The sequence below is a fragment of the Cupressus sempervirens genome, chromosome 4 (assembly GCF_028749045.1).
Source record: "Cupressus sempervirens isolate cs-2001-9-10 chromosome 4, ASM2874904v1, whole genome shotgun sequence".
NCBI lineage: Eukaryota > Viridiplantae > Streptophyta > Pinopsida > Cupressales > Cupressaceae > Cupressus > Cupressus sempervirens.
Window position 1 is genome coordinate 900,523,378 of NC_143121.1, and position 10,201 is coordinate 900,533,578.

The following is a 10,201-nucleotide window of genomic DNA, read 5'->3' on the forward strand; positions in this document are numbered from 1 at the left end:
AACATTCCTAAACATTACACAGTAAAGTTAGTTCTTACCGAGCTCACTCGGGCATCAAAGGATTGTGTAGCAGAAAGTTAGTGTTAACCGAGCTCCCAAGGTTAACAAAGAAAAGTTAATATCTACCAAGTTCACTCAGTCATCAAAGGAAATGTGACAAAAAGTTAGCTTCTATCGAGCTCACAAGGTCAGCAAAGGAAGGTCAGTGCTAACCGAGTTCACTCGGTCTCCAAAAGATTTTTGCAGAGTTTGCAGTGTTTACCAAGCTTCACTTGGTTAACACTAGAAAACTATTTTGGAGTAGTGGTTATCGAACTGGGTTGGCCAGCGAAGGATTTTATTATTTTGATATTAAGTTCAATTGTTTCGTGCAATAAATGTAGCCGACTGATGTAATGATTTTTTCAATTGTTGTAACTTATATTTGAGCTGACTTGATAATCTGAAAGGTATATATAGATGTTCAAGTTGTGAATTCAAGTGAGTTTGTGAATATATGGATGAAGATGGAATAAGAAAATCTTGATGAAGGATTAGATATCCCGGAGGAGCTGCAAGGTTGCATTCAATCAGTAAGGATTGAGTAAAGCATAACAGAGATCTGTAATCAGCAAAAGATAAGTTGCATATCATTTAGGTCACTTCATTGTTTCTTTCTAATCATTGTAAGAGTGAATCCAAAATCTCTTTACAGAGTTGGTTTAATAGCCATTTTTTAAATCCTCTAACAAGGTGATAGTTTAGTTGAATTGTTCTAAAGACCTCTAACCAGGCTACTCCTAACAGGGTGATTAAATCTTTTAATAGGGTCACACCTAACAGTGTGTTTTGTAACCTCTAATAGGGTTGGCTCCTAACAGGGCTCACTTAAGAAGAGTGAAAAATTGGTGACTAGTTACTTGGTGGTTTTTCTCATATTGGGTTTCCACGTTAAATCTGGTGTCACTTGTGTTCATGTTATTTCTTTTATTCATACATGTTAATCAGTTTGAATGCTTAATAAGTTAACTAACATTTATCTACAAGGTTTCAGCATTTATCTACATGGCTACCAAGGATCTACTAAGCTCTAAAAACTAACATGTTGATACTTTGTTCTGCATTCTTGCACCCTATCAGATCTCATCCATGAAAACTTTAGGTTCAAAAGATATTGACTATCAAAGTTTCTTAGTTAAAACTATCTGCAAATAAATATGTTAAAAAAAATGAAATGCATCTAGTTTTGGCTTCAAAAATAGGTCAAACAGATACTTGGAGGCTTTAAAACTAGGGCGTTAGTTCATTATCATGGGTAAAATATAATTCTATGATTTGGGCTAATGAAGAATACTAGAGTGTGTTTGGAAAGCATGCAAAATGAGATACTCAAAATTATAGAACTAAAAATGTCAACAAAATTGTGATTTTCACAAATGGAATGGAAAGTGTGCAAATGGATTCGTCAAGACTTAAAAATTGGTGCACTTGAAGTATTTTTAGAGTATAACATAGTGGTACAATCCATTTGGTTCAAACAATCACAAATTCAAAGTTATGACATCCCAAATTGGGGTACTGATCAATTTTCACCTCTTGTGACACCGATAAAATTTCACAAGTTGCATTCAAAATTGCATTTGACAACTAATCAAACAGATTTTTTATAGGCTCAAATATGGAACATAGAAAGTGTGTTACCTCTAGAATGTAATGGAAATGATTTTTCTTAGTATGATTAACTGGGTCAAAGCTATAATCAATCAAACAAGGCCTCCCAAAATTTTGAGAAATATGCATCAACATGACAGAGATAAATAACCAAGTTTGAGGGATTCAAAACCTAATAAAAACATATTAAAATGATTCAAAAATTGAAACATAGGTTTTATGATATACGTACTAAATAATCCCAAAGTAGCAAGTCATGAAACATAACTAGGTTCAAGATCGTCAAATGCAAACTAGCACTACTACATTTGACCTCATTTTCGTACCAAAAATTTTGAACATCAACTAAGAAAGTTTAGGTTGGTCGAAATGTAGAAGGAAAAATTTTCTTTTTTTTCCATCTAAGCCCCATGTTGGTAAAAATTTTGACCAACATGGGGTTTAGATGTAAAAACCAAAAACATTTCCTGTTTGTTGGTTTTCACATGCGTGAGATTATTTGCATTTTGTTGGAGTTGGAAACTTGATGCACATTCTATCCAAGAGATGAAGATTTCTCTACACTCAGATGCCTGAACTCACTTTCTCTCTACATCTTGTTTTGGGGTCTTGTTATCGTTATCTCAACCCACTCATCCTATTAAGTGTTGAGAATATAATTTCCAACATCTTACTTCTACATTCACACAATCTGGATACCTTTCACCTCCATGACATTGGGTTCATTTGTAACCAATGAAAACACTTCTCTTGTCATAATATCTATAAATGGGTAAGGTACGCATCTTGGTGTAATGTCAAACACCTCACTATTTTTTATCACAATAATTTTTCTTTAAAGGAAACCCCACCCCCTCCCCTGTTTTCATGTACAAGTCTTGAAACACTTCATCTGCGCAACTATGATTTCACTAGTTTCCTAATCAGTTTCATTGGATTTCCTCACCTCATTACTTGTTACCTCAGTCATTTTCTATTGACAGATGAATCTTTAGTATCCTTGATTTCACTTTGCCCCCTTCTACAAAAACTTGAAATAATAGTAGATGTTGTGTTAGGTAATGTCGTAATTGTTTCAACTACTATTGAACATTTAGATATACAAAGAGTATATTCTCTATCTGTTGACTGCACTAAACTCAAAATTTTGAGTGGGTACATGATTGAGGATTTGAGTGTGAATGGCGTAAGGTTCTATGAGCTTTTTTATGCCATCTTTCATCTTGAAATGCATTGTGTAGGTACTTTGAAGGAATTGAAACTAGATTTCTCGCAAGGACAAGGAAGCAATCCAAGAATTATTTCAGCATGTAGATTTCTTCATATTGTGGGCAACTTCTAGTCCTTGGAGACACTTGTCATATACATTGCCGACATATTTGATAAGCAATTAGATAAGGATGTTCCTCTATTTAAACTACTTCACAAGCTTCCAAATCTTCAATCGCTCTCTATATTTGGTTTCTTTGCATAGGTATTTACAAACTTAAAGGTCATATTTAGTAGTTTAATGTCATGCATTATGAAATTATTTAAGTAAAAGATGATGGTTAAAAATAAATAGAGAACTATTTGACCTTTAAATCTCATTAATAACCCCTTCAAAAATATTGCCATTCAACTTTACTGGAAATAGAGATGCTATTGTTGAACTAATGTTGAAGCAAATCCTAATGTACCCACTTTTCTTGATAGGAACTTCACCTCTCAATTGTTTACAGGTGTAAATTTGGTTCATCTAGCGAAGATGGCTTCTCTTGACAAGTTCATTTTGGACTCTTGTTTCCCATCTCTAACTCACAATCATCAATCTTATTTGATTGATCAGAATCTGATTGTATGCTGATGGGCTTCCCTAAATATGCACTTCTAGAGACTACCTTTTCATCCTCAATATCACTAGAATCAACTACCTTTTCATGCTGGTAAGCTTGCATAAGATACAAACTCATCAATCCCTCAAGCATTAAATTGTAAGTCAGAATTTTAGGTTGTCCTGTTCAATACAAAAACTTACGTTATATCAAATCTCCAACATACCTCAGAATATGACTTCATACATTTTTGACAAACTCTATTTATAAGTTGTTCAATTGTAATATGTAGTCCTTCTTTTGCTCTTTCTCATGTCAAGAGACAATCCTTTTGTTGCTCTGCAGTAACCTTTGAATGGTAGATAACACAAAGTGTTCCCATGTTTTCCAATTTGCATTCGCCTATATTGCATTTGAAACCACTCATATAACATTACCAAAATGACCACCATAACAACCCATACATATTGTTTCCATAGAGATAACCTTTCCTGAAATTGATTTTTAAGAGGAAAACTAACAAGGTCTACTATAGTGTAAAATTCATAGAAAAATTGAATCTGTGATTTTGACAATTATACCACCTCCTTTATATACTAGCACAATATGATCAGCATGCCATGAATTGCCCTCAATTGGCTCTAAAACAAGCTTGTTGAGCCTGGACAAGTTCATAATAATAAAAGCAGTTATTAATTCTCTAAACCAACAATTGACAACTCAATCATTACTGCTTCATAATATAAATGATCAATAAAACCAAAAATAAAGAGAAGAAAGCAAATCAAATTATTTGCAAAGAACTCACAATCATTGATGCTTTGCAAAATTTGGGGCAGCCTTGAGTATGTGCTCTCTTTGTTGATCAACTGGCAACGGGTTAATGCGTTTCACTAGTTTATGGTAATCTAGTTTGCCATTGGTACATATTGTATGCTCCATATTGAAAGTTCCTGAAATATGATAGTCAAACTCATACAGTCTCTACAAGGTACCTATTGAAGAGTGTCTTAATAAATAAAATCATGATGAAAGGTACATAATTGATATCAAACAAACTACCATATGTTTGAATTGTTGATCCTACTCCAATATAGTAAATATGATGCATAAAACATGCACAAAAATTTCTTTGTACATGTTTGATTTCAAATTATTCTAAACAGAAAAACCAAGGATTGTGATTTTCTATGGCTTTATGCTTAATACATACCAATAGAAGTAAAAGCTAGATCTTAATATAAGTTGTGTGCTAACCTCTTGCAAAAACTGTTGGCTTGTCCTCATACAGTACTCTTCAAAACAACTGATTTTGCAAAATAAATCCTTGAAATATTGAGGGCATTTTTCCTAGAGTCCTCTACAAAAATGCCAATCAATTGATGAGTATTAGTCATGAAACTGTATACTTTGCATCTAGATTATATACTTGAACCAGGAGTTGGAAATACTAACAAGCATGGTTTTTGACACAGTTTGCAAAGAGGTTTCTCATCCACAGTCCATGCCTACATTTCATGCCTCTCTTTGGTTTTACCATGTTTTTCTAGTGAAAACTTCTACCAAGTTGCATTTTCTAGTAAAGGATAACTAATTTCATCTCTTAATATGACACGGTGCTTACTCCCTCCTTTCAGCAAGCCCTGCCACATAACATTCTCTTTCAAAATTAGTAGAATTCGATCCACACGTGAAAGGAACTCTTAGTTATATTAATCATTCATAGCAATACAATGTAGGAGATGGCAATAGATCATACCCCTGCATGCCTCACCACATCACATCTCAATCTCAAGAAAATAGGCATAGACATTCTTAGGTTTGACCATACAAAAGTTGAAGTAATAAGTAGCTTTCTTTAGAGTACACCCTCTCTCAAAGCATTGGAAATTCCACTGCCTGTTGAATATGAAGAGGGTTGATGTTTGAAACTGTTTGATGATATTATATATCTGAGGAGAGCATCTTTATTAGCAAGTATATTTGTATTGCATCATAGGTTCCAAGTAATACAAACATTATAGATGTGCCCTCTATAGTACTCTATTTATGGTAGTGGATTTCATGATGTTTTCTCAACTTTAATTTCAAAATCTGTTCATGAAGGTTAAGTTCTATCTTCTTTTACTCTCATTATAGTCTAGTGATTTTCTTTAAAATATAGAAAGTGAGAAAGGACTAGTCCCTTATGAAATTAAGGGAGATTTCAAATAATTGAAGCTACTAAATTGTGATCAAACTTTTATATATATAAATTTTGAAAAATCAATGTTCATTCATTCAAACCACTATTATCAATGTCAAAGATCAATCACAACATTCAAACCACATCTATAATCACTCTCAAAAAACAATGACAACATCCAAACCACTTTTACAGTAAAAAAACAATAGCATGCATGCATTTGAACTAAAAACACTCTTATCAATTATCATACACTAGACAATTAGACAATACTAACAGTATAGAGAAATTTTAATGCTCTTGTATTCTTTAGAAGTTTTAAATTTTTAATTAACTTTTTATTTGTAAGTGTAGTTCATAGAGATTCTAAAATCTTGTAGAGTTTAACAATATATAATTTTTTTTAGCATTTAACTTTCTAAGATATTTACAGTGAACCACTCCTAGATTTCAAAGACAAATTGAAAAGGGTATATTTTAGTAGTGTAGATAACTGATCAGTTCTGTATGTTTAGGAAGTACAAATGAGCAAATAAATTTGAAAAATATGTAAGACAAATTCCTAATTCAATATATGGACTTCCCCATTTCACCATTCAAAATATTTCTCAAAATATTTCTATATACAATTTTAACTCACTAGTACATTTGACCCCATTTTTAGACCAAAATTTTTGACCATCTATTAAAATGTTTTAGATTGGTCGAAATATGGAAGGAAAAATATGTTTTTTTAAAATCCATGCCCGTGTTGGTCAAAATTTTGTCCAACACGAGATTAAAATGTTAAAATTAAAAAGGGTTTCGTCGCACGCATGGGAGCTATAATTGTTGTCGGGCTAGAGTCAAGGGTTTTCCCAGTGGTAAGTGGTTGCGAGCTAAAGAAAGGCTTCATTGATTACTAAAGCATTTCTTTTCTGAAGTTGATTTTGTGCTAGAGGTTTTTCTAAAAGATGGAAGCTCTTCTAAAGTAGTGTTAGCATCAAAAGATATTGGAACACTACTACATTTGACCTCAATTTTTGACCAAAATTTTTGACCATCAATTAAAAAGGTAAATGTTGGTCAGATTATGGAAGGAAAAATTTTATTTTTCTTAAATCTAAGCCCGAGTTGGTCAAAATTTTGACCAACATGGGCTTAACTTCAAAATCAAAAATCATTTTCAATTTCATTAATATTCATGGAGCACGTGAGAAGGAGCTGGACCTAGAGCATGGTGTAGGGGTTTCCTTAAGTTTTCCTAAAATATTTAGAATCTGTACACTTGAATTTCTTTGCAGCATACTATGATGTAGTTACTTCACATGCCAGATGCTCAAGATGTTGTGGGTGTTCACAGGGAGCTCATGTTGTGTCTTGGTCTACCTATAGGCTAGATGAGAGTGGTTTGCAGGGATCGAGGCAAAATCTTGTCACATTCTTGTGCTACAGGATCAGCGACTCTATGCTAAACTATAATTCCTTTTGATGGGCCCTTTGACTATATTCATGGCATGAAGGGCATCACATTTGTTATGCAAGATACGGGTGATGAACACACTGGTAAGCTAAAGATTTTATTTTTACCATTAATGGGTATCCTCTTGTAAGTTATGCTATCTTATCGTTAACATATTTCTTCCCTTGCAGCAGAAAGATTCATTGATTTTCTTGATTGAGTGGTTTGCAAGGTTCCCACAATACAAATATAGAGAATTTTACATCATAGGAGAGAGCTGTGCAGGTTCTCTTTCACTTACCCATCATTCAATTGCCCATTGCACACAAATTTACAGTGTTTACATATGTTGGCTGATAAAATTGTTCATTTAGATTTTATCTTAGCCCATCATTCAATTTAGATTACTTGGTCTTTTGCATACAAGAATATATTTTATTGTATTGATTTTTTCAAATACATTTTTCAATTAGATCATCCATAGTGATTCATTGTTGAAATCATTCTTCCTTTTCATAATGAATCATTGAATATGATCCAAACCGTATTGAAAAAAAACTATTCTACATGAACACTAAAAACTACATACAAACTGATAAATACAATTTCAATTCCAATTAATGCAGGACATTAAATCCCACATCTTGCAAAGAAAATCTATGAGTACAATAAGAGACTCATTAAACCCTTCATAAACCTTAAAGGATTCATGGTAAACACTCTTTGCTGCTTCCTTATTCTCATTACTTAGTTGAATAAGGGAGATTCTAAAGATCAGGTGAAACAAAAATATGAATATAATATGATTGCAAGTTGGCAATACAGTTACAGATGACTATTATGACAACTTGGGTGCTGTAAATTATTGGTGGAGTCATGCCATGATATCTGATCAGACTTATCAATCCATTCTCAAAAACTACAATTTTAGACTTGAAGACATTGGTGCTACTTGTAACTCTTTCATCAACTATGCAATGAATCAGGAGTTTGGAAACATTGATCAATACAGTATTTATACTCCTCCTTGTGGCAAGTCTAGTGGAGATGGAAAATGGTCATCTTTAAGATTTAAGAAAAGGGTATACAATTATTAAATTTACATTTGTAGTCTCATCTTTTATGAAACTTCATTTATAATTTTTTAGTTGTTTTTTATGGATCTGAATTGTTTCTAAAGTTATTTAAAAACAATCAAACATGATTTTATGATTGGTTTTAAATCTAGATATTTTAGATAACACTCAATTCATGATAATTTTATACATTTTAGAAGCACAAAGATGACATTTTTTTACAATTTCACCAATAGTTTCTTATGAGAGGTTATGATCCTTGCACTGAAAGTTATGCTGAGAAATAGTACAATAGAGTGGATGTGCATAAAGCTCTTCATGTCAATATTATAGGGATTTCATATAATTGGACTACGTGCAGGTGGTCATTCAATTTCTACTTATTTTTATTTTCACAAACATTAATAAAATTTAATCAATATTTTTTGGATTATATAGATCTTATTAGTAACATTTCAAATAGAATTTTATGATCTATTAGATATAGATGGAAGAGAACATCATTAAGTTCAAAAAATAATAATTGAGGAAAGGTATTAATGGTGGCTCTTGGTTCAATAAAGGTTCACTTAATGTCAAATACACTTCCTATTCACTTAGATAATCTTTTATGTATTAATATTTGATCATATATGCGCTAGTAGTTGATCTTTTTTGTTGTGGTTTTATCTTTTTTATTCTTCATTGATTCATTTGTGCACCACTCTTGGAAATTTGAGAACTACTACTAGGATATTGGTGCACCATTATTGAGACATTTGTCCACAAGTACTTGATTTTGGGTGAAATATTATTGGCTCCATAGAGATCAATGTATAGCTTGACACTTTGAAATGACCTTTTCTTAACCTGTGTACCTAAAGACTCCTACAATGTGCATTGTTAATACCCAAAAGCTGAAGTCAATGTAAAGATAATACCCAAAAAATAGTCTAATTTGAATATTACTTAAGAGATATATGTGTGTGATGTTAGCTATAACTATTATTAATGTCTCTTTCCTATAAACATTAGAAATTTTAAATGAGTTATCTTAAAATTTCTAATTTACCAAAGGGTTGTAGTTTACTTGGTTAAACACATTTGATGAAGATGATGGTAAGAAGAGATAATGGCATCCACCAAGATTCAGTCCTTCAAAAAAGAAAATTGTTTAACTTGTAGATAACTACCAATAATATCTTATAAATGAACCATTGCAGTTATGTTGTTAATTCCTAATAACCTAAGCAGAAATGTCTCCATTAAAAAAAGATTTAAAAATTCCCCAATTTAAAAGTTATAAAATAAAGAATTGGCTTAACTTTTTTCATGATAATAGTTATATTCAATCTTGGACTTTTCTAAGAAAAGTGTGTAATAATTGGAGCTTTTCATTTTGCACTTGTAGTGACATTCTCATACGTAATTAGGAAGGATGCAGACTTCTCTATGCTACCAACCTATAAAGAGCTCATTGAAGCTTTTGGACTTAGGATTTGGATGTACAGGTTTGTTTATACTATTTTTCTTATTGTTTTCCATTGTTATCTTATCTTAAATTGTTTAAATTTTTATCCTATTGTTGTCTTAAATGGTTATAACTCATTTCCTCCTAATCTCTATAAAATTCCTCCTTGAAAATAGACTCCATTAGTGACAACTGTCATAACATTCCATTGTTTCTTATATTATAGAGTTTGAAAAAATATGGAAGATACAGGTTATAGTTTTTTTTTTGCAAGATTAATGCTCTTCATATATTATTATAAAATAACATCTTTCCTTACTCCAGGAAAAGTAGTAGATAACAAGGCTGATCTATTAAAATTAGTGAATATCATCAAATATTACTTTCTTATGAATGCACTACATACTCTAGACCTATGGCTCAAAAAATAGTGGTAGATAGCCAAATATCAAACAACCACATTAGCCTTATAAGGGTTTTATTACAAAGAAAACAAAATACATTTATTTGAAAATTTCAAAAGACATATTTCTTATAACATAAAAATTCTAGAAAGTATGACTGCTCAACACAACTCAGCTCACT

The 10,201-nt window shown here is 31.9% G+C and overlaps 1 pseudogene; it reads left to right on the forward strand.

The window, feature by feature from the left end:
- The first annotated feature begins 2,176 nt into the window (after positions 1-2,176).
- On the forward strand, positions 2,177-5,488 carry LOC149564297 (uncharacterized; annotated as a pseudogene).
- The last annotated feature ends 4,713 nt before the right edge of the window (positions 5,489-10,201 follow it).